Source organism: Lactuca virosa, chromosome 2 (assembly GCF_052849685.1).
Source record: "Lactuca virosa cultivar CGN04683 chromosome 2, Lactuca_virosa_CGN04683_v6, whole genome shotgun sequence".
Classification (NCBI taxonomy): Eukaryota; Viridiplantae; Streptophyta; class Magnoliopsida; order Asterales; family Asteraceae; genus Lactuca; species Lactuca virosa.
The window spans coordinates 238,189,930-238,214,170 of record NC_136427.1 but is presented as its reverse complement, the minus strand read 5'-3'; positions in this window follow the sequence as shown (position 1 = coordinate 238,214,170).

The following is a 24,241-nucleotide window of genomic DNA, read 5'->3' as shown; positions in this document are numbered from 1 at the left end:
TATATATATATATATATATATATATATATATATAATAATTCTTATACTAAGTTGCTATTAAATATTGATTATTTTAAACGATATCACAATGTATACATCTATTAAAACTATATAATATCCATCGTCTCAATGAGTTCTACTCAAGGGTTACTAATAAAAAAATAAAAAATAATATATTATTTAATGTTATTTATAATTGTTGTCATTGTTAATTATTTTTTTTTTATTTTTTTTTTGCTTAACATTTTAATTTTTATTATTGTAATTATTTAAAAACATCAAACATTGTTTTTCTTTTTAAAGGTAACAATATAACTTTTTACATAATGTTACTTTTGACTATTGTTGTTGTAAGTTATTTATAAACTACGTATTTATAAACTCGTAATGATTATAAAAATCGTTTTAGATTTTTTTAGTTATTTTGGGATTACAATTTAGGTTTTGCATTTAACACTACAATTTACATATTTTAACTATTTATAAAATAATCTTTGGATTTTAATTTAAGCTTAATTGAAATTTAAACTTAAATGAAACCTTTAATGTTATATTTAATTTAATAATTGATATATTTTATACTATTCAAAGCTGTGACTTAAAAATAACAATAATTCACATTCAACAACATATCCAAACTAATAAGTTGAATATAATATGTTAAAAGTTAACGACATAATTTTATAAGTAGAAGTAAAAGATGTTAGTTTAATATTCAAGTTTAGTTAGTTTAAGATTAAAATTTAGGTTTTGCACTTATTTAAGATTATTAACCAATTTATAATCATTATTAGAAAGAAATTGAAAAGTCATGGGAGTTTCAAATGAATGTGGTGCTTTGAAATATGACTCTTTTTTAAGTATACTAGTCGAATCTATGCGCGTTGTGCGTGAATATAATTATTTAATTAAAATAATAACATTTTACAAATTGTTATTTAATATTTATACATGGAAAACCAATGTCAGTAGCAAAACAAAATCTATAGTTAACATATTAGTTTTATTAATTATAATCAATTTATATCATTAGTTATTTCCACTATTAATTCATGATTTTATATATCGTTTTATGTTGTGTAAATTATATATCAAACATATATTAATTTCTATATATAACAAATACAAAGTAGTATGAAAAAATAAATACTACAACTTTTGATGATTTTATAGAACGTTTTAAATTGTGGAAATTATATATAAAATGTATGCCGATTTGTATATAAAACAAATAACAAATAGTATGGAAAACACTATAGATTTTAATAAAATAAAAACACTACAACATTTACCGTAACATTTACATCAAACAAAACTTATTAAATACTTATGAATCATTCAAAATGAATATTTAGAAATCAAGATACATTTGATATATAGAAACATTGTTATAAAACATCCGTGTTGAAATAACCATTGATACGACAAAACTTATTTTTTTTTTAATTCTTTCATTTTGAATCACAAATCTTTTCAAACATATGATTTTTTTTAATCAAAACTTACTTGTATACTACTAATATAGCTACAATGTGTATAATAAATAAGTGGAAAATAAAAAGGCACTGCACATTAATAGCCATAAGTTTAAAAAACTTTTAAATGTAGTGAAAAATATAGAGACATGAATAATTACATTAAATATGAAATCATAATTATATTTAAATTAATAAACTATTGAGTTGTAGTGGGAGTTTTAAACTCTTGATGTGCCCAATAATGTAATATAAATATTAACAATTATATATTATAAAAACAATATTATACGTATTTATCATTAAAATACTAATTTTTATACTAAGTTGTAACTAATATTATAATAATTTGAAATATAAGATAAGAATGATATAAAAAGCTGTGTTTGAATCAAATTGAATTAAGTTTTTGATTTAAAATTATTTTAAACTATAAGTATTTTTAACTAATTTATAAATAATTTATTTGAATATTTTGTATTTCCTATATTATTATTATTATTATTATTATTATTATTTCAAATAACAATAATTTTTTAATATAATATAATCTATTCTTTAGTTCTACGTTATTTTAAACAATTATTATTTTTTACTTAATTAAAAACTACTTATTGAAAATTTTTCATTATTATATTAAAAAAACTATTTATGTATTGTACTTTCATATTTGTCCTTAAAACTATGAAATATTGGAAGAGAATGAACGGTCAAAATAAAATGGTGATTTGAATTTCAAAACTATAGTAATCGTTATGTATTGCGACCAATATTAAAAAAAATATGTTAACAGTTGGTTAGGGGAGAAGGAGTGTTACACTTGATGTATATTTTATCACTTATATTTTCTTATGAAAATGTTAATATTTTATTTATTTTACTTTTGCTTTACGATAAAGAACGGATAGGGGAAAAGGAAATTGACAGATGTAATAACATAATAATTTATTTTTATTACTATAAAAACATTTAAAATGGATACATCCATATACGTTTTGGTAGAACATAAAAAATTCATTTTTATAACACGCATAATCATTGGTTTTCAACAATAAAGTCATATCATATTAAAAATCATTCATGCTAATTCGTCATTATCACCAACAATTTGGAATAATAATTGTAAACTCATTTAATCAAAATCAATTATAAAAAACTACATCGATGTTATTTACAACAAAATAAACGATATAAACTAACATAGTATATAACTTATAATAACATAAAATACATGTTGAATAATGTTCTCTTGGACATAAAATATATTTTCTTAACATAAAAAAGAGAGACAACATAAAGATGCATACATGTTAACAAAGTTAATTTCTCTAACTGATAAATAGCTTGAAGGTTGATTTACCAAAAGCTCATGAGAAGTAATCATCAGTCCCACTTCATCATCCTGTGATTATAGAAAGATGCATAACACATAAACTTAAAAAATGATATCAAGTATACCTTTACAAACATACTTAAGTTTCAACATTGGTTAATATCTAAAACTTTACATGCGCCCAATTTGAGTTTACATGAATTTATATTCGGAAAAGTTGCATTTGATTTCTTATATCCATGGAACCACTCACATAACTGTTCAAACCCTATAACTATAATCTATAATTTTGTGTTGACATACATGCAATATGTAAACTACAAATTTCTTATATAGGCTAAATATTTCATTTACCTCATCAATTAAATAGCATGATTTGAAGAGTTTTGGGAGTTATAAATCATAATATTTCAATTAATCATAAATTAATTTGTATAAGTTGAATAGTATTGGGAGTTTCAAATGCATGAGGTTCAAGGAAAAATGTTTTTTTATATTAATTTAACATTATTAACCAACTTATAATAATTATTAGAAAGAAACTGAAAAGTCATGGAGGTTTCAAATGCATGTGGTGCAAGTAAAAATGTCTCTTTTATAAGTATACTAGACGAATGCTCGCGCGTTGCGCAGAAGCATCTATATAGCTGAAATCTTTACAATTTTTTTTTTTAAATATAACAATAATGTTGTTGTTATACTTGATATAATAATTCGTATACTAAGTTGATATAATATATTGATTATTTTGAATTATATGATAATATATACATCTATTAAAACTGCATAATCTCAATCTTTTGAATGACCTCTACCCGCGGGTTACTCATGAATAAAATTAAATATAATATATGGTTTAATGTTATTTATAGTTGTTGTTATTGTTAATTAATTTTTTTAAATTTATTTGCTTAATGTTTTAATTTCTATCATTATAATTATTTAAAACATCAAACATTTTTTATTTTATTTTAAAGGTAACAATATAATCATTTATATAGAGTCATTTTTAACTATTGTTATTGTAAGTTATTTTAAGCTACTTATTTGAAAACTTGTAACGGTTATAAAAATATCTTTAGGAAATATTTTAGTTAAATTGATATTACAATTTAGTTTTTGCATTTAGCACTACAATTTATCACTTTTAACTATTCACAAAATATTTTTTGGGTTTTTAAGTGGAACTGAAATTTATATTGAAGTTGATCCTCTAATGTTATATTTATATTAACAATTGAAGTATTTTGTCCAAACTGTTCAAAAGTTTTAGCTTTAAACTGATAATGGTTTACATACAACAAAATATTAAATCTAATAAATTAAGTATAATATGTTAAAGTTAAAGACATGACTTTATAAGTATAAGTAAAAATATTATTTTAATATTGAAATTTAGTTTATTTATGATTAAACTTTAGGTTTGATACTTATTTAACCTTATTAACCAACTTATTATCATTATTAGAAAGACACTACAATTTATCACTTTTAACTATTTACAAAATATTTTTTAGGTTGTTTAAGTTGAACTAAAATTTATATTTAAGTTGATCATGTAAGGTTATATTTAAATTAACAATTTAAGTATTTTATATAAATTGTTTAAAAGTTGTAGCTTTAAAATGATAATGGTTTACATACAACAACATATTAGACCTAAAAAATTAAGTATAATATGTTAAAAGTTAAAAATATAACTTTATAAGTAGAAGAAAATATATTCTTTTAATATTGAAATTTAGTTTATATATGATTACACTTTAGGTTTTATATTTATTTTACCTTATTAACCAACTTATAATCATTATTAGAAAGAAATTGAAAAATCATGGGAGTTTCAAATGAATGTGGTGAAAGGAAAATTGAATGGGAGTTTCAAATTAATGTGATGAAAGGAAAGTGCTCCCTTTATAAGTATACTAGACGCATTCCCGCGCGTTGCGCGGCGCAGGTTAAAAATATATTGTTAGAATATAGTTTTCAGACATCTTTTAGTTAATTTGATTAATCAATTTAGGTTATTTTATTATTATTATATTTAATGTTTTCCTTTTAACTATGTTAAAAAATATATATTGAATTTTTTTTAAACATTATTTGATATTTTACTTTAGGTTTTAAATTTTACACTAAATTTTTAAGCTTATTTGATATATTAATGTAGGTTATTTATTTAACTGTATATTGAAGTTAACAAATTAAGTATATCATATTGATAAGTCACAAATTCTTCCATTTATGATAATGTTTACAACTAAAAACATATTCAAGTTAATAAATTAAGCATATTGTACGGAAATATGAAAAGTTGGGAGTTTCAAATGAATGTGGTGAAAGAAAAAATATTTCTTTTATAATATAGTATGATGATTATAGTTTTAATTTTTAAGTCATTGTGATATATACAATTATTTGATAATTTTATAAACCGTTTAAAATTGTGTAAATTATATATCAAACGTATGATAATCTATATATATAACGGGTAACAAAATGTATGAACAAAAATATGAACTACAACTTTTAGTAACATAAAAATACAAAAACATCTATTATAACATTTGTATTAAAAAAGATATATATACAACGGATAATAAAAAATATGAAAAATAAACACTACAACTTTTAATAACATAAAAACACTAAAACATTTATTATAACATTTATATTAACTTTTCATATTTAAATCACAAATCTCTTCAAATAAATTAATGTTTTTAATGAACAAAACTTTACAACCTTATAAAAGAAAGAAAAATAAAAAGTTATTAGCGATTACTAATTAATAATCATAAGTTAAAAACTCTTGAGTTGTAACTAATAAATATACATAAATTAGAAAACTCTTGAGTTGTAGTGTGAGTTTCAAATGAGTACGGTACTTGGAAATGTGTATTTATTATTATTATTATTATTATTATTATTATTATTATTATTATATTCGTCTAAATAATTGGTTTCGATGCATCATTTTAATCCGTTCAATTATTAAACATATAAATATTTAATTATAAATTTATAACATACATAGGTGCATATATATGTTAAACAAATCACATATAATATATATTTTCGTAAATGTCATATGTAATTCTTGTCGTAGTAATATGGATAAATAACTTTCATATAAAGAACATATCATGATAAGTCATCATAATTACATATCAAATGTTAAAAATTATGTTATCTTTTAAATATTGTCTTGTAAATATGTTGTGTAGGATAACCCAACAAAAAAATAATAGAAAATAAACATAATCAAAATAGAAAAACTGCAATCAAATAAATAAGAACATTGGGTGGTTGAATATATAAATAAAAATGTTACATAAAAATATACGTTTAAATCAAAAGAAAAAACTAACATTCGTCTACTTTGCTCAAAAAAAAAAAACATATATCCGTTTTCTGAATCTTCTTTCTTTATTTAACACCATTTAACCATAGAAACTTGATGACAATTCTTCACTAACCTGCAATCAAAATGTTTTTCTTGAAAAAGAAGAATGAGAAAGACATTCCAAGAAAAACATTGATGTTTGGAGAGTCACATTCAAGATTGAGTAATACATACAAATCACATATAAAGATCAAATAAGAAATTGAATATAAAGAAAGAATAGAAAAGCTTCATCTGTTTTGGTTGAAAGAAAAAATCATATTACAATTACCATCGATGCGACATAACTCATTTCTTCAAATCATCATATTTGGATCGTTAATGTTTCAACTATATGAAAAATTTTGAATCAATATATCTTCAACCAAATGACGACTTTTTCTAAGAAAAATATACTAATATAACTACATATATAATGAAGGTGAAAGGGTGTGGGGGTTTCAAATGCATGAGGTGTTGAACATATAACGTGTGTGATTTTCTTGGAATGGGATTATGTGTGATTAATTGCTTTGAAGGTGAAAGGGTGTGGGGGTTTCAAATGCATGAAGTGTTGGCAAATTTTTATGGGGGTTTCAAATGCATGAGATTCAAGAAAAAAATGTTAGCTTTATAAGTATGTATGATAATGATATAGATAGATATATAATAGATATAAATATAGATAGATAGATATATAGATATGGATCCTAAAAATCAAAACCATATATACATGACATAACTTTTTTTTACCCATTAAGACCATCTCCAACTCATCTTCATTTCACCCCCCCCCCCCCTAAAAAAAGAGTAAAAAATGGGGTAAATGGTGTTTCATCTCCCACCTACTCCATTTTTTACCCCAAAAAGTATATTTCTAGTATATTTCATTCTTCCAATTTACATAGATTGTCAAACACATTCTTCTACTAATTTGCTTTTAACAAATATATAATCTATATTCTTTTCATTACCATAATATTATATAAATAAGATTATATTTATAATACACTTATAAATAAATACGTTAACGTGTTTGATGATTTATTTAAGTTTTTATATGAATTCGATAAATAAAAATAAATTTTATATTTATGATTAATTAATATAATTTATTATATAACAAAATATTATATATATTAAATATTATATTTAAATTAAAACTAATACATAAAATAAACTAGAAATATATAAATATATAAAACGATAGACTAAAACCGACAACTCAAACTTCATCCCCATATTTAGATAAATGAATAGTATTACTCTATATATAGGGTAATACTATTCATATCTCCAAAAATAAGAGAATAAATGGGATAAGGGTGGAGAAGAATGTGGAAGAAAATGGAAGAAAAAAATAACATTTGGGGGTGGGTTGTAGATGCTCTAAGGTTTAGTTTAGGGTGCTACTATATTTATCCTCTCATTCATATAAATCATGACATCATCATGGAGAGTATATAAATACTATTACACTCACATAAAGTACACAAAACAATTTAGAGGTGCTTATTAAGGGTGTGCGCGGTATGGTTTGGTGCGATTTAGAGTCAAAACCGCAAACGGCACCACATATGCGGTTTGAGTTTTTCGAAACCACAAACCGCACCGCGAACCATGTAAACCGCATTATGCGGAGCGGTACGGTTTTGGGCGGTGCGATGCGGTTTTGAGCGGTGCGGTGCGGTTTTATGCGGTTTAAAGAATTATATATGTTACAAAAGTATTATACGAATCATAATGAAAATAAAAACATCTAACAGTTAGCACAAAAAACAAATTGTCTATCATAATTGTCACACATAGAGGTTAAACTGTAATTATCGTCTATACTCTACACAACAATCAATAATTAGAATTATATAAAAACATAACTTTAATTATGAAATCAATTATCTATTTCTTCTTTTGTTTATATATATATATATATATATATATATATATATATATATATATATATATCGTAAATTTTCAGTAATTATTCACGAATTGAGACTATTGTGTGTATTTCAGGTTTTATGTATTCACATGTATCTAATTTTGTTATATATTTCAATCAAATTATGATTTTAACTTAAGATTTTGACATATAAGATTTTCTTAAAAATATTTCTACACGAATTACCAAATCCGATTACTCCTATAGTACTCCCGAGTACTCGCTACTCGGTAGTCGGCCGAGCAGGTACCGAGTAGTGAGTTCTACAACCTTGCTTAAAACTATATCAATATGGATGTCTATTTGTAGAAATAAAAAAATCATGAATTTTGGTATATTTAAAATCATTTTTCGATAAAAATAGCTTCTTAAAAATTAAAAAAATTAAAAAAAAAACTATGTTTTTGTATATATAAAAATAACGATTAGCATAGTTTAAGGAAACATGTTTTTTTGTACGCTGGTACGACGGGGGCTTTTGCGGCAAAAAAATAAATGAGTGACTGAGAATGATTCCTCAATTCTCAACTTTTTTTATTTTCTCAATTGAACTTATCTCTCTTTCTCTCTCTCTTTCTCTCTCTCTCTCTCTCTCTATATATATATATATATATATATATATATATATATATATATATATTGCAGTGCGGTTTGAACCGCGGTTTCATATTTAAAAACCACAAACCGCACTACTAATGTTCCAAACCGCATTATGCGCTGCGGTGCAAATGATTTATGCGGTTTTCTGAGCAGCCCTAATACTACTTATAGAGTTTCCGATAGTTTAATGTCAAAAAAATGACCCGGAAAAAATATTATAGTCGTTGTTTCACACCCATTCCTATCCATCCAATCTCATCTCATCTTTTGGCATCCAAATCTTCACCACTCCCAAGGATGACATGCGTTTCTATCTTCACCCATTGAAGGGTATTTCTATCTTCACCCATTGACCCCACTCTTTATCTTACATGGAAAACCATATGCCCACTAGTTCCGGATAACCCATTTGTCGCTACAATCCTCTCTAAATTGCAAATTACGAAAATTTTCCTCCTCCAATATAAACGTTATAATCGATTTATTAATTTCCATTCACCATTCATATATTTTCTGCTTTTGTTACTTTATGTAAATTGACTCTATTTCATGAGTTGAAGTGGATAAAAGTTTGGATATCATGGTCATATATATTTGTTTTTATATTATTAATCATTATATCTGTGATTTCGTTATAATTAATTACCATATGAGTAAAAGTATCAAAACATATATTATATATCGCAATACTTGTTATCAAATAGTTTCTGATAATTGGTTGAGAACAAAACTAAAAATTATTTTTAGGTGTGTTCATTAAAAACTAATTGATAACTAAAAGTTGTAGCGTTTATTTGTATTAAAAACTAATTGATAGCTAAAAGTTGTAGCGTTTATTTGTATATGAGTGTTCCCACAAAAATAAATGTAAACTTTTAAAACATATTAAATTACATAAAAAGATATATCAGTAAAACATAAAATGGAAACATTTATATATATATATATATATATATATATATATATATATATATATATATATATATATATATATATATATATATATATATTGTTAAATGTTAAATGAAGCGAAACTTTTTGTTTAAGTAAAATGTAAATGCTCCTAACGGCGAATAATTTTTTTTGTAAAATTATTCTTAAAACCTAAAAGTTAGAAAAGGTTGCATTTCGAACACTCCATTTGTTTGTTGTTTAGCGGTGTCTGTATTATCTATTTAAAAAATTTATTAGTTTATTCAGATCATAAAAATCTAAACAATCCAGACAATCAACTATGTCAAAGAGTCATTTCCACGCCACAGATGTTGGAGTTGTCTAAGCCTCGGCTGTCTAATATGGAATGAAGCTAGCATTAGAAGTTTTCTTTTAACGAGTAAATGTGGAGAACCGGAGATAGATAATGCAATGTGAGAGTCGTTCTCCAACAAGACCCGAACCTAACAATAGACAATTTGTGTTTATGATATAACATTGGTAATAATCATTTGGGAAAATAACTTAGGAGGGTAACCAAGTCTTCATTTTGTTTACATTTGGTCACTTTCATTTTTTTTACATAATTTACCATGTAACTTGTTGTAGGTGTTCACAAAAACTATTGCAACATGCTATTGAAGGTTTCCGATGACTTTCTCATCTCCGAAGACTCTCCGATCGTCTTTTCTAGCGAGCCTCCGACCAACATGAGTTTTCTGACGATTTTAAAACCATGAAACCCACTATTGTTGAACCCATAGATGAACATCTAAAACCTTCATCAAAACCCCACTATTTTTGAACTCATTTGTATATTTCAACACACAAAACTCAAATTACAAAACCAATTATACCTTTATCAAACCCAAATTACAAAAACCAAGAACAAAGTTCCACTTTAATCTACCTGGAGATTAAACCTTCATCAAAACGTAGATATATCAGGAGATCCTAATCAGAATCTTCATCTCCTTTCGTATGTTTAAAGAGTAAGAGAAAAATAAGCAAAGTTACACACTTTAATCTTTGCAACTCGATGAACTCAAAGTAAAGAAACGAAGAAAAAGGGGTTTCAAACCCTACACCTCGATGAACTTGATTTGGGATAGCTTTGAAAAAAACCATTAAATCGAAGCAAACCTGTAACTTGATGTAACTCGATCTCGAACGGAACATTGTCGAAACCCTAGCCCTCATCGTCATAATCTGACCGGAACCTTGCCGAAACCCTAGCCGTCATCGCCAGTGAAAAGAAAATCACCGAATGGTGGATTTTTGTTGTCCAAAGCTGATGTTATGGATTTGTTGCCTATGTTATGGATACCCGGGAGAAGGGTTGTTCTGGATTGTTCAGCAGCGAGGGTCGGACGCTATCTGCAACAGGGTTGTTTTGGATTTGTTGCCTATGTTATGGATACCCGGGAGAAGGGTAAGGCGACTGTGGATGATGTGTCGGTTGTTCAGTAATACTCGGATGTGTTCCCGGAGGATTTTCCTGGGGTGCCTCTGGAGAGGCAGGTGGATTTTAGGATTGACCTGGTTCCGGGTGCGGCTCCGACAGCCAAAGCACCGTATCGGTTGGCTCCTCCAGTGACGTAGGAGTTGTCTACACGGTTGCAGGAGCCGTTAGACAAGGGGTTCATTTGACCGAGCAGTTCACCATGGGGAGCACCGATCCTGTTTGTGACGAAGAAGGATGGTTCGCATCGGATGTGTATTGACTACCGGGAGCTGAATAAGCTAACGGTGAAGAATTGTTATCCACTCCCGAGGATTGATGATATGTTTGACCAGCTTCAGGGCACATCTTGGTTTTCCAAGATTGATCTTCATTCGGTTTATAATCAGATGAGGGTTAGAGAGGAGGATGTGCAAAAGACAGCCTTTCGGACTCGTTATGGTCATTACGAGTTCGTGGTGATGCCCTTCGGGCTCACCAATGCTCCATCCATGTTCATGGACCTCATAAACCACGTATGCAGGCCGATGCTGGATCGGTCTGTGATTGTATTCATTGATGACATCGTGGTCTATTCCAAGAACCAGGAGCTGCATGAGGAGCACTTGAGGGAGGTATTTGAGACTCTGAGTAGGGAGAGTTTGTTTGCGAAGTTCTCCAAGTGTGAGTTTTGGTTGCGCGAGGTGCAGTTTCTGGGGCACCTTGTCAACCAGAACGGTATTCTGGTCGATCCGGCTAAGGTTGAAGCGGTGATGGATGGGAGATTCCGAAGTCTCCATCTGAGATTCGAAGTTTTCTTGTCCTAGCACGTTACTATCGGAGGTTCATTTAGGATTTGTCCAAAATAGTGGTTCCTCTAACTCAATTGATGAAAAAGAGTGTCACTTTTGGTTGGGGGCCTGAGCAGCAGACAACTTTTGAGACCCCGAGACAGAGATTGTGTGAGGCACCGATTTTGACCCTGTCGGAGGGTGTTGAGGATTTCATGGTTTATTGTGATGCGTCGATCACGGATATGGCAGCGGGGTCGTGTTATTGCTTACGCTTCGAGGCAGTTGAAGCTTCATGAGGCAAATTACCCGACACATGATTTGGAGCTGGGGGCTGTGGTTTTCACCCTCGAGATTTGGCGACATTACCTCTATGGGATCCATTGTAATATTTACACGGATCACAAGAGCCTGAGGTATTTGATGGATCAACCAGATCTGGACATGAGGCAGTGCCGGTGGTTGGATGCAGTGAAGGATTATGATTGTGAGATCCTTTACCATCCGGGGAAGGCCAATGTGGTGGCTGATGCTCTTAGTCATAAGGCGGTCGCGACTCCGATCAGGGATATTTTTTGAGGATGACCGTGATTACTCCACTTTTGGAGCAGATTCGAGAGGCTCAGGTTGAAGCTATTAAGGAAAAGTACCGGAAGAGTGGGCGCATAGTGGGTTAGGTGACTTCCTTTGATTATGATAGTCGAGGGTTATTGAATCTTCATCGGAGTGTGTGGGTTTTGTATTGGGGTGGCGTGCGTCAGGTTCTGATGGAGGAGGCGTACAAATCGATATTCTCCATTCATCCCGATACGATGAAGATGTATAGAGATCTTCGTCCTGATTATTGGTGCCCTGTATGAAGCAAGATGTAGCTTGGTACGTGGAGAGGTGGTTGACTTGCAGGAAAGTCAAGGCCAAGCATAATTGGCCTCACGACAAGATGCAACCGTTAGACATCCCCGTTTGGAAATGGGAGGAGATTACCATGGATTTCATTACGAATTTTCCTCGGACTACGCACATAGTGGACTCGATTTGGGTCATCATGGATCGATTGAACAAGAGCGTGCATTTTATTCCGATTCAAGAGAGTATCTCTGTGGAGAAGTTGGCTGAGATATATATCAGGGAGGTTGTGGCACAGCATGGGGTGCCGGTTTCTGTGATTTTAGACAGGGACGTCCGGTTTACCTCCAGATTTTTGAAGAGGTTCCACGACAAGTTGGGTACTCGTCTGTGTTTTAGTACGGCCTTCAACCTGCAGACTGAAGGTCAGAGCGAACGGACGATTCAAACCTTGGAGGATATGGTTCGGGCGTGTGTTTTGGATTTCGATGGGAGTTGGGATACGTATCTCCCTTTGGAGGAATTTTTGTATAACAACATTTATCACTCCAGTATTGATCGAACTCCTTTTAAGATGCTCTATGGGAGGAAATTCAGTACCCCGATCTGTTGGGGTGAGGTTGGTCAACATGTCATTGGGAGTACCGAAGTGATACTCAAGACTATCGAGTTAATTCAGCAAGTTCGGAGTAGACTCCAGATAGCTCAGAGTCGGCAGAAGAGCTATGCCGACAAGCATTGGTCAGATCTAGAGTTCCAGGTTGGGGATATGGTCCTCCTAAAGGTGTCACCTTGGAAAGGTTTCATCCGATTCAGGAAGAGGGGCAAGTTGGGCCCCATGTACATCGGTCCTTTCAGGGTTTTAAATCTGGTGGGCCGGGTTGCTTATCGCTTGGATCTTCACGAGGAGCTTAGTCAGATCCATAACATGTTCCACATCTCTTAATTGTGGAAATTTTTAGTGGATGATTCCGCGGTGGTTCCATTGGAGGATATTCAGGTGGATGATCGCCTGAATGAAATCGAGAGACCGGTGGCGATTATTAATCGGAAGACGAAAACCTTTAGGAACAAGGTTGTTGAGTTGGTGAAAGTTCAGTGGCATCATCGCAAGGGTTTAGAATGGACGTGGGAGCCGGAGGACGATATGAGGGAGCATTACACGGAGTGATTTGGGGCAGCGCACTTCGAAGACGAAGTCTGATTCAAGTGGGGGAAAATTGTAACATTCATAATTTGGTATGTTTCCTTATAGCCCCTTAATGCAAAATCTATATCTTTTTGGTCCCTAGCTAGTACGCGGGGCGTACTCTATGAGTACACTTAGCGTACTAGCTCTTTTCTGGACGTGGGATTCACCCACGTACGCGGGGCGTACGTGGATTACGCATGGTGTACATGGTGTAGGGGAAAAGCCTAATTTTTAGGGTTTGCACCCTATTTAAGCAACTTATACCACGTTTGGAGATTCTATTGATCAGCCTCCATCACTCTCTACCCTAAAAACAAAACCCTAAGTGTATTTGGTGAGATTTGAGCTTGAAAGTGAGTTTGTTGGTGTTTTGTGGTGAAGAAGACGAGGAAAACTTGAAGGTTTCTTGGGAGTATCTTGACCTTGTAGATCCAGAGTTATCTTGACCTTAGAAAGGCTTTTGTGGTAAAAAGCTCTCATCTTGTTGGTCCTTTATGCTAGATCCATTTTATGGTGTTAATTATGTATTTTTGGGTCTTTTAAGTCATATATGAAGTTTTTTTTCTACTCCAGAAGCTATGGATGTTAGATCTTTGCTCATTGAGGTCCCTTGTTCATAAAAATGCAAACTTTATGTAAGAAATTGGTCCATGCAAGTGTTAAAAGTCTTATTAAGCTTCTTTTCTAGTGTTGGGCCCCATTAAGTCATGCATGGGTGTAAAGTTGTCAACTTTACGTATTAAGTCGCCATTTAGAATAAGATCTAAGAGTTTAGCATGTTGGCTTAACCAATTAAGTGCTTAATGGGTTGGTTTGGTAATCTGGGGAGTATGTTGGGCGTACCCAGCTGGTACGTTGCACGTACTGGCCCCAGAAGGAGTACGCTAAGCGTACGAGCTGAGTACGCCCCACGTACTCAGCAGATTGATATTCGGTTTGACTTCATCGGTTTGGGCCATATTTTGGGCTTTTAGGATTTGGGCCTTGTTGGGCCATTGGACTTCTGACTTTGGGCCACAGATAAACTATGAACCTTCTTGGGATTAGGTCCATGATGATTTTGGTCCCAATTTAGAAGTTGGGCCTTATTGGGCCTTGTGATGCCATATAGGAATTTGGGCCTTTTAAGCAAACGGGTTGGGCCTTGGTTTTGGGCCAAGTAAGAAAAAGGGTTAAATGGTATTTTACCCTGGATATTGGACAAGTAGCTTATATTCTTGATTATGGGCCGAGATCCAATTATTAATTGGATATTATCTGATGATGTTGGCGCGGGGATTTTCCGGACCAGCAAACCGAGATTTATTTGAGAGATTCGACAGCTAGAGATGAGTTTCCTCACTGTTTTTGGCAGGTCGAAGGCACCAATGCCAGCCCATGGTTTGATATGTTAGGATGCTAGTTATCTGCGTGACTCTTGCATGTGTTATGTGTTTATATGTTTACCGGGCGGGGCCCGATGACTATCCTGTATGCTATTTATCTTTATGATTATTGCATGTGTTATATTATTATATGTTTATATGTCTATATGTATACCAGGCGGGGCCTGATGACTGACAGATCTGTTCCGAGCGGGGCTCGATGCCGGCGGGGGCCGATGACAGGCGGGGCCCATTATATGTTTGATATGGACGGTATGTGGTATTTTGGGGAACTCACTAAGCTTTGTGCTTATGGTTTTCAATTTATGTTTCAGGTACTTCTGGTTTAAAGGGAAAGAGCCTGTGATGATTGCAGTGCACACACCTTATCGTTCCGCCTTTTATATTACTCTGATGTATTTGGATGTTATTGATACACTTTGATTCACCATGGTTTCTATGATGTTGTTTTGGATACTGGGCTTATTAATTTAAAAATCAAATTTTTTAATCTTAATTTTTGGGACGTTATATATATATATATATATATATATATATATATATATATATATATATATATATATATATATATATATATATAAATCATCATTCCGGATTAAGATAACAAAATATATTACACCAGTAATAATAATTTCTTGATAAGTTGTTTTTGTTTAATTTATTAGAAACTCCTTATTTATTAAGAATGAAAACTAAATTATATATTTATTCTTAATTTAAAGAAACAAAAAGAATCAATAATGTATAAGATTCTCTTTTTGGTAAATTTTAGACGTAGAAACAACCATTTTCAAATAATAAAAAATAAAATTTTCGGTTTATTATGTCTTCATACCAGATAAACTAACTCAAATATTTTTTCTATACAACTTTGTTTTTCACAACAAATAAACTAATAAATACATTTATAAAAAGACATAAACTACTTTGAATAATCAGTCTCAAACACCCATTAAGGTTTTTTATTGTTTACTTACAAATATGGTTGTTAATTTGTAATGAAACCATGCATATGTGGGGTTTTGATATGACATCCAACCAAATAGGAAGAACATGTTAATGTATAATGACTCTCTGGTTTATAGAGAACTAGTTCGCCAATTGAGATACAATTCCTAGTAGACATTTTGATCCTTTTTTAGATAACCGTCTGTATATTATGTAACGCCTGGTTTCATGGTATGCATTTAACTCTGTTATTTATTTAATTTGAAAGAGGAACACGACGAGTTGATGGCCCTAACTCGTCGAGTAGAGGGGTAATTATGTGTGGGGTTTGAGCTATCTAATCGACGAGTCAAGAGCCCTTGACTCGATGAGTAGATCGGCCAGAGTGAAACCCTAATTTCGGGGTTTTGCACCCTATTTAAGCTCCTTAACCCCCACCCCTTGGCCTCATTTCCAGCCTCCAAGCCCTAAACCCTAATCCACGAAACCCTAGAGCATTTTGTGAGTGTGTAAGCCATTCTTGAGTGATTTTGTGTGTTCTTGAAGCTAGAAGAAGAAGAAGGAGCTAGAAGGTTCAAGTAGTAGATAGTAGATCCAGGGATTTCCTTCCATCCTCGTCACTTTCTGGTAATCAAGTCTCTAACTTGATCATTCATTCATTAGATCTACTTACTTCCATTCTTATGAGGGTTTTAGTTCAAGAACCTTGATCTTTGGGATTTGGACGTCCTAAGTGACTTACATTTCAGATCTGGGATCTAGAAGGGGTTCCATGGCATAAAGGTGCAAAATTTATGACCATGGAAGCCCCATGCAAGCTTAAAAGCGTTATTAAGGTCTTTTTAGCCCTAAAAGGCCATGCATGGAAGGAAAGCTTGGAACTTTACGTGTCCAACTGATGTCCAAGGCCTAGATCTATTATAGTGTGGTTTGGCTTAGAGTATTATGGCTTGTGGACCAAGATCTATGTTCTAGAGAGTTAGGGGTTGAGCTAAACCCCTTAAGAAGGACTAAAAACAGGTAAAGTTGGAAACTTTACCCTTAAGAGTGTATTCCCAGTGTGTAGGTGAAGTATGAAGTTTAGATCTGAAGGGTAGGAGCTTAATCCATTGAGATGGCTCAATCAGACAGAGGATTTCATCGAGTCCTTAGAGGGACTCGACGAGTTGAGTTAGTTTGTCCCGTTTTAGCTTAAGGTAGAACTCGACGAGTCGGTGAAGGGACTCGACGAGTTAAATCGGTAGATCGTGACTGTGAGTAGCCTGGGAACTCGACGAGTCAGGGGGAGACTCGACGAGTTAGATCGTGATTTCAGGTTCTAGGACTCGACGAGTTTATGGAGCAACTCGACGAGTTGGGTCAACCAGAAGGTTGAATTTGACCCAAGCGTTGACTTTGACCAGGGGTAAAATGGTCATTTTACCCTAAGAAGGACTATCAGATTTTGATTAAGTGTTATTATGAAATTGATAGTCGGGGAGTCGTCGGAGAAGCCGTCAGAGATTCCTCACACGAGATTTCACAGCTAGCATACGAGGTGAGTTTCCTTCAGTAGGAACGGGTCTTCAGCACCAAGGTCGGCACGTATATGTGATACGTTAGTAGTTGAGTGTGGGAGGGGCCCGAATCTCATAGTAGCCGAGTGTGGGCGAGGCCCGAATCTCGTAGTATTATTTGAGTATAGGTATGTGACTGCTTGATAGGAATAAATATACTTGTTGTCTATGTGATACTTGTATGCATGTTAGACAGCGGAGTGTGGGCGGGGCCCGAATCTCCTAGACAGTGGAGTGTGGGCAGGGATCAAATCTCCTAGAAAGCGGAGTGTGGGCGGGACCCGAATCTCCTAGATAGCAGAGTGTGGGCGGGGCCCGAATCTCCATGAGAGTGGGTGGGGCCCGTATCTCCTAGTTGCATGTTATGTGTATGGTATGTGGTAGTTTGGGGAGACTCACTAAGCTTTGTGCTTACAGTTTTCAGTTTTGGTTTTAGGTACTTCCGGTAGCAAAGGGAAGAGCTCGAGTTGATTGCAGTGCACACACCATTTGTTCAGCCTCGGATGTTTTAGACTCTGATATTTTGACATATGATTTTGATACAATATTTTATGATGATGATTTGAGATACATTACTTATGTTTTTATGAGATGGTGGATGGTATTTATGGTCTTATGAATAATTAAAAATGAAATTTTTGGACCGTATTTTTGGGATGTTTCAAGTTGGTATCAAAGCCTTGGTTTGAGGGATTCAGATACGCTCACGGGTGTGTCTGAACTCAAAGTAAGGAATTGGTATGAATTTTTTTCTAAAGAAAGTCATTTATAAAAGAGATTTGAAAAGAGAAAAGAATTTTGAAAAGAGAAAAGGGTGTGGTGCATGCATTCAGCCGAGCTCTAGTAAGTACTCCCAAATTACCCATACAAGTTTATGTTAAGATATGTTTATGAGAACTGCATGCTAGATTAGGACTAAGGATCTAGGAAGGATGCCTTATGTGCCTATCATATGTGTATCAGCTTTATGAGAATTGCATGCTATATTAGGACTAATGATCTAGTAAGGATGCCTTATATGCCTGTTATATGTATCCCAACTTTATGAACTGCATGCTAGTACAGATGAGTCTGAATGAGGTATGTTTGATTATGTTTACTCAATGCTCGAATGTTGCTTGCTTTGTGCTTTTAGGAGTTCTAGTTATCTTTTACTAACTAGTAAATGAATATGTTAAGTTACATATTGCGAGGACTAAATAATTTCAGAAGGTCAGGTCTAGCTCTATTGCGCAGCTCTTGTTTGAGTCCAACTGTTGTAGGGTAGGGCCCCTCATTCGAAGAACCATCTAGTCTTAGTGATATGTAATAGTATTCACGAGCTAGTTAGGGGGGATATAGCAGGGACTTCTTATGCAAGTTATAGCGGAGAATGGGTTGGTGATTACCCTAGGGCAAGCCTAGGATTAGATTAGCATGGGATCAACAGTAGTATTAGAAGGGACTTGGTGGAGTCGAGGCAGTTCTTGAGGAAAGTACAGATAAATGTGGAAGGTAGTATGGGCCTGTACTACTGAAAGCAGAGGATCCGTACTCGAATCAATGAAGGCTAAGATGAACCCAGTAAACTTATAGAATGTGGGATCCCTTGAGTTATGATGAGTATACTGATGTTTGTTATGGTGTATTTTCAGTATGGCGACGCTACGCACTAGGCCAGTTGGCACTTCAGGAACTGGTGAGGGATCGGGCTCGGGATCTGTAACCGTGCAGCTTGACGAGCAGACGAGGGAGTTCATCTCGTATGAGATCACACGTACCATTCTAGACCAGACTCCTGTGATCTTTGGTTCGGTCAAGGAGGGTATTTTGGAGCTTCTGGATGAGAAGTCGAGCGCTTTTCGCAATGAGGTGGCGGCCATGATGGGGTCGTGCACACTGACTTTGAGGGAGTTCAGGGATTGTGGATCTACCGATTACCATGGGGCTCGGGACCCCATTGCGAGTACTAGATGGTTGGCGGATGTCACCAACGCATTCCGCACCAGCAGATGTCCCGAGGGGGACAAGGTTAGACTTGTGTCCTGTCTTCTGAAGGACAGGGCACGTGACTGGTGGGAGGAGGTTGGGAGAGCCATTGGAGATGATGCAGTTTTGGATGCGATCAGCTGGAGTGATTTTTCGACCAGATTCAGGGCCGAGTTTGCACCCGTGATAGAGGTGCAACAGCTAGCTAGGGAGTTCCAGGATCTTGAGCAGACGACAGAGACTGTGGCGGAGATCACCGACAAGTTTAGGGAGAGGGCCCTTCTCATTCCGTAGTATGTAGTGGATGAGGAAATGAAGAAGGCCTAATATCATGAGAAGTTGCAGAGTGATATCCGCCAGTTTGTGAGTCGCTCCAGCTGCAAGACGCTGGAGGATATGATTGCCAGGGCTCGTGAGAGAGAGATTGATTTAGAGATGGAGAGGAAGAGGAAGCCAGAGTCAGTGTCTAGCGGGGAGAGCTCGGGCAAAAAGCCCAAGATAGATTCCCGAGGGAAGGGCCAGCATGGTCGAGGCCGCTGCGACAAGTGTGGCAGGGGGCACGATGGGCCGTGTAGGGCAGGTAGTTCGGGCTGCTTCAAGTGCGGCCGAACTGGGCATGTCAGTAGGGATTGTACCGCTACCACCACCATCACATCATCTGATCTGATTTGCTTTCAGTGCAATCAGAGGGCCCACAAGAGGTCCCAGTGTCCGAGTTTAGCAGCAGCAGGGAAGGTGGCGGCACCCGCCCCTGCTACATTGAGGATTACAGACAACCGTCAGGGCGGGGCAGAGGCGCCAGTGGCAAAGAGCAAAGCCTTCCAGTTGACAACAGAGGAGGCACATGCAGCTCCGGATGTAGTTACGGGTATGTATATTCTCGTTATCTCTTTATTTGTATTGATTATTGCTTATGTTTATGTGTGTGTTATAGGATCGTTCTTAGTGAACAATATATCAGCCTTGGTACTGTTTGATTCGTATGTCACCCAATCTTTTGTGTCGCTCGCACTCAACAAGCGATTCGTAGGAGCTTCAGGGGAGCTGGATTGCCCACTTGATGTGAAAATAGCAGATGACAGGATCGTTAGGGTTACGAGGGTTCACAGAGGTTGTACACTACAGTTATTTGATGAGCAGTTTTCAGTGGATCTGGTTCCTATTCCTCTACGAGGGAATAAGGTTATAGTGGGTATGGATTGGTTGAGCCCCAATGGGGCAGTGATTGACTGCGAGCAGCAACTAGTGAGGATTCGGACCCCGGGTGGGGGAGGGTTAGTGATACAGGGCGAGAGGCCGCAAAGTGGATTGACTCTATGATCAGCAGCGAGAGCGAGGCGCTACCTACAGCAGGGTTGCGCGGGTTATGTCTCCTATGTTATGGATACCCGGGATAAGGGTAAGGCGACAGTGGATGATGTACCGGTAGTGCGAGAGTACCCGGACGTATTCCCGGAGGATTTACCTGGGATACCTCAGGAGAGACAGGTCGAGTTCAGGATTGAACTGGTCCCTGGAGCGGCTCCGATAGCCAAGGCACTATATCAGTTGGCTCCTCCGGAGATGCAGGAGTTGCCTATGCAGCTGCAAGAGCTGCTAGACAAGGGATTTATCAGGCCGGGTAGTTCGCCATGGGGAGCCCTGATCCTGTTTGTGAAGAAGAAGGACAAGTCGCATCGGATGTGCATAGACTACCGGGAGCTGAATAAGGTAACGGTGAAGAACCGTTATCCCCTCCCGAGGATCGATGATTTGTTTGACCAGCTACAGGGTACATCTTGGTTCTCCAAGATTGACCTGTGATTGGGTTATCACTAGATGCGAGTCCAGGATGAGGATGTGCAGAAGACGACTTTTAGGACTTGCTATGGTCACTATGAGTTCATGGTGATGCCGTTTGGGCTCACCAATGCTCCAGCCGCGTTCATGGACCTCATGAACCGCATGTGCAGACCGATGTTGGATTGGTTTGTGATAGTCTTCATTAATGATATCTTCGTCTATCCTATGACTCAGGAGCAGCATGAGGAGCACCTGAGGGAGGTGCTGGAGGCACTGAGGAGGGAGAGACTTTTCGCAAAGTTCTCCAAGTGTGAGTTCTGGTTGCGCGAGGTGCGGTTTCTTGGGCATTTTGTCAACCAGAAGCGTATTCTGGTCGATCCGGCCAAGATAGAGGCCGTGATGCAGTGGGAGATTTCGAGGTCTCCAACTGAGATTCATAGTTTCCTGGGTCTAGTGGGTTATTACCAGAGATTTATTCAGGACTTCTCCAAGATCGTTGTTCCTTTGACCTGGATGACCAAGAAGTCGGTGACCTTCCGCTGGGGGCCTGAGCAACAGGCAGCCTTCGAGACTCTCAGACAACAGTTGTGTGAGGTATCGATCCTGACTTTACCAGAGGGTGTAGATGACTTCATAGTTTACTGTGACGCGTCGATTATGGGCATGGGTGCGGTATTGATGCAGCGGGGTCACGTGATAGCTTATGTTTCGAGGCAGTTGAAGCCTCACGAGGCTAACTATCTGTTGGGTTTTGAGCATTCTAACACTCCTATGGTGTACATGCAACCCTATAAACCTTGGATCTATGTTTTCTTTATTATACATGCAAATATTAACTATTCCAAGGTTTCATCCTAACTAGCATATTATGAAGTACGTATACTACAAAGTTCTAGTTAGATGACATACCTTTTGATGTAGCTTGATGTCTTCAAGCTTTAAGAGCTTAGCCCCAATAGTGTGGAAGCCTCAAATGGAATCACAAATCACCAAAACACCTTGGAAGAACTTGAGAGAATATGTATGCACACTAAAATCGGCCCACTCTTATTTTCACACACTTGTGCCAATTTTGTGAGCCAAGGACCCCTTTATATATTATGGAGGATTAGGGTTACATCCATGTAAACCCTAATACCCATGACCTTTCATTTACATAGGATCCATGGGTTAAAAGCTCCATGGACCATCCATGAAAGCTTAGCCCAACCTAAATGAACTTGGCCCATTCCATATATATAAGAGTCCATATTTAATTAGTTCTTTTTGATCACTTAATTAATTCTAAATTAATTCTTGATCAATACTAATTAAATAATATGATTCCATATTAATATATTAGAACTTATAATATATTAATATAAATCATAAATATACTATTCTCAAAAGATTATCCATATAAATTGTGTCGGTGAAGTGCAACCCAAATGGACCATGCCGGTTCGGGTCAAGTACATACCAAATATAGTTATGGACTTAGACATTAATCCAACAGTCTCCCACTTGGATAAGTCTAAAACTATTATTGAGTATGACTTCAAAACCTAACTGGCAATCATAGCTCTTAAAGCCGCTGTCGAACTCTGAACTTGTCAATGACTTGTCCATTAGATAAGGGATCATATATTCCTCCATTCTAGATATCATATGGACTGAGACATGGATTATAATCATTCTCTATGTCCATTTGTTGTTTCCCGATTTTCGATTTATGATGACTGACTGATTGAACAAATCAAATCAGTCCTGGCTTGGCCAAGCACTCACATGTGTCATCGCTAAATCATCGAGGGGCCCACAGATATCGCTTTTATCCCGAAGGTAAAATGAATGGATAAACTTCGACTCATATGGGTTGTTCTACTACTTGTTGAATCATACACAAAGGCACGTTTTATAACATCGAGTTACCAAATGTGTTTTCGTGCAATCAATGTATAACCAACTCATAGTAACAACTCATATCTCTAGGTTTGAAGAATATAAGATATTATCGTCTCATGATCACTCGTGATAAAATCCATGAAGTGATTCAAATGAGCGCGGGTTGAATCCAATACTCAGAACTTATGAGCACTCATGAGTGTTGTAGCACCACTTTGTCCACCAACTTGGACCTCTACAAACCAACCCATGACAGTCTTGATTCATATCTACTTCCAACATATGACCGACTGTGGATGGTTTGAATAACTTAATCATTCAGGAAGAGCGACTTAGTTATTCTGGAAGTCAAAACATGCAAAGTGAAACACAAGAATAAATGAATCAAATATGGTATCAAACCCTATGAATATAAATAAACACTTTTATTTATCACCATACTGATTACTCATTATTCATTGTTTCGGTTTTATCAACTTTATACTTGAATTAAAAACACTAGTTGTCCCATGCTCCAAGCATGTACACTATGTTTTTCTTAAACAATAGCTTTGCCATACACTAAGTATGCACTCTATGTTTGTCTATGATCCTTACTTTGTGAAATAAACCAATTGAACATAATTTCAATGATTCTAATTTCACACTCCCAAATCCTTATCGAAAAATGTGAGAATTTCAAATTCCTATCATTTATCGAAATCTGTTTAGATTTTAAACTTATATGCACTGACCCTCTTGTAATGAATATGTACAAAGTCACAAAGACTTGTCAACAGTCAT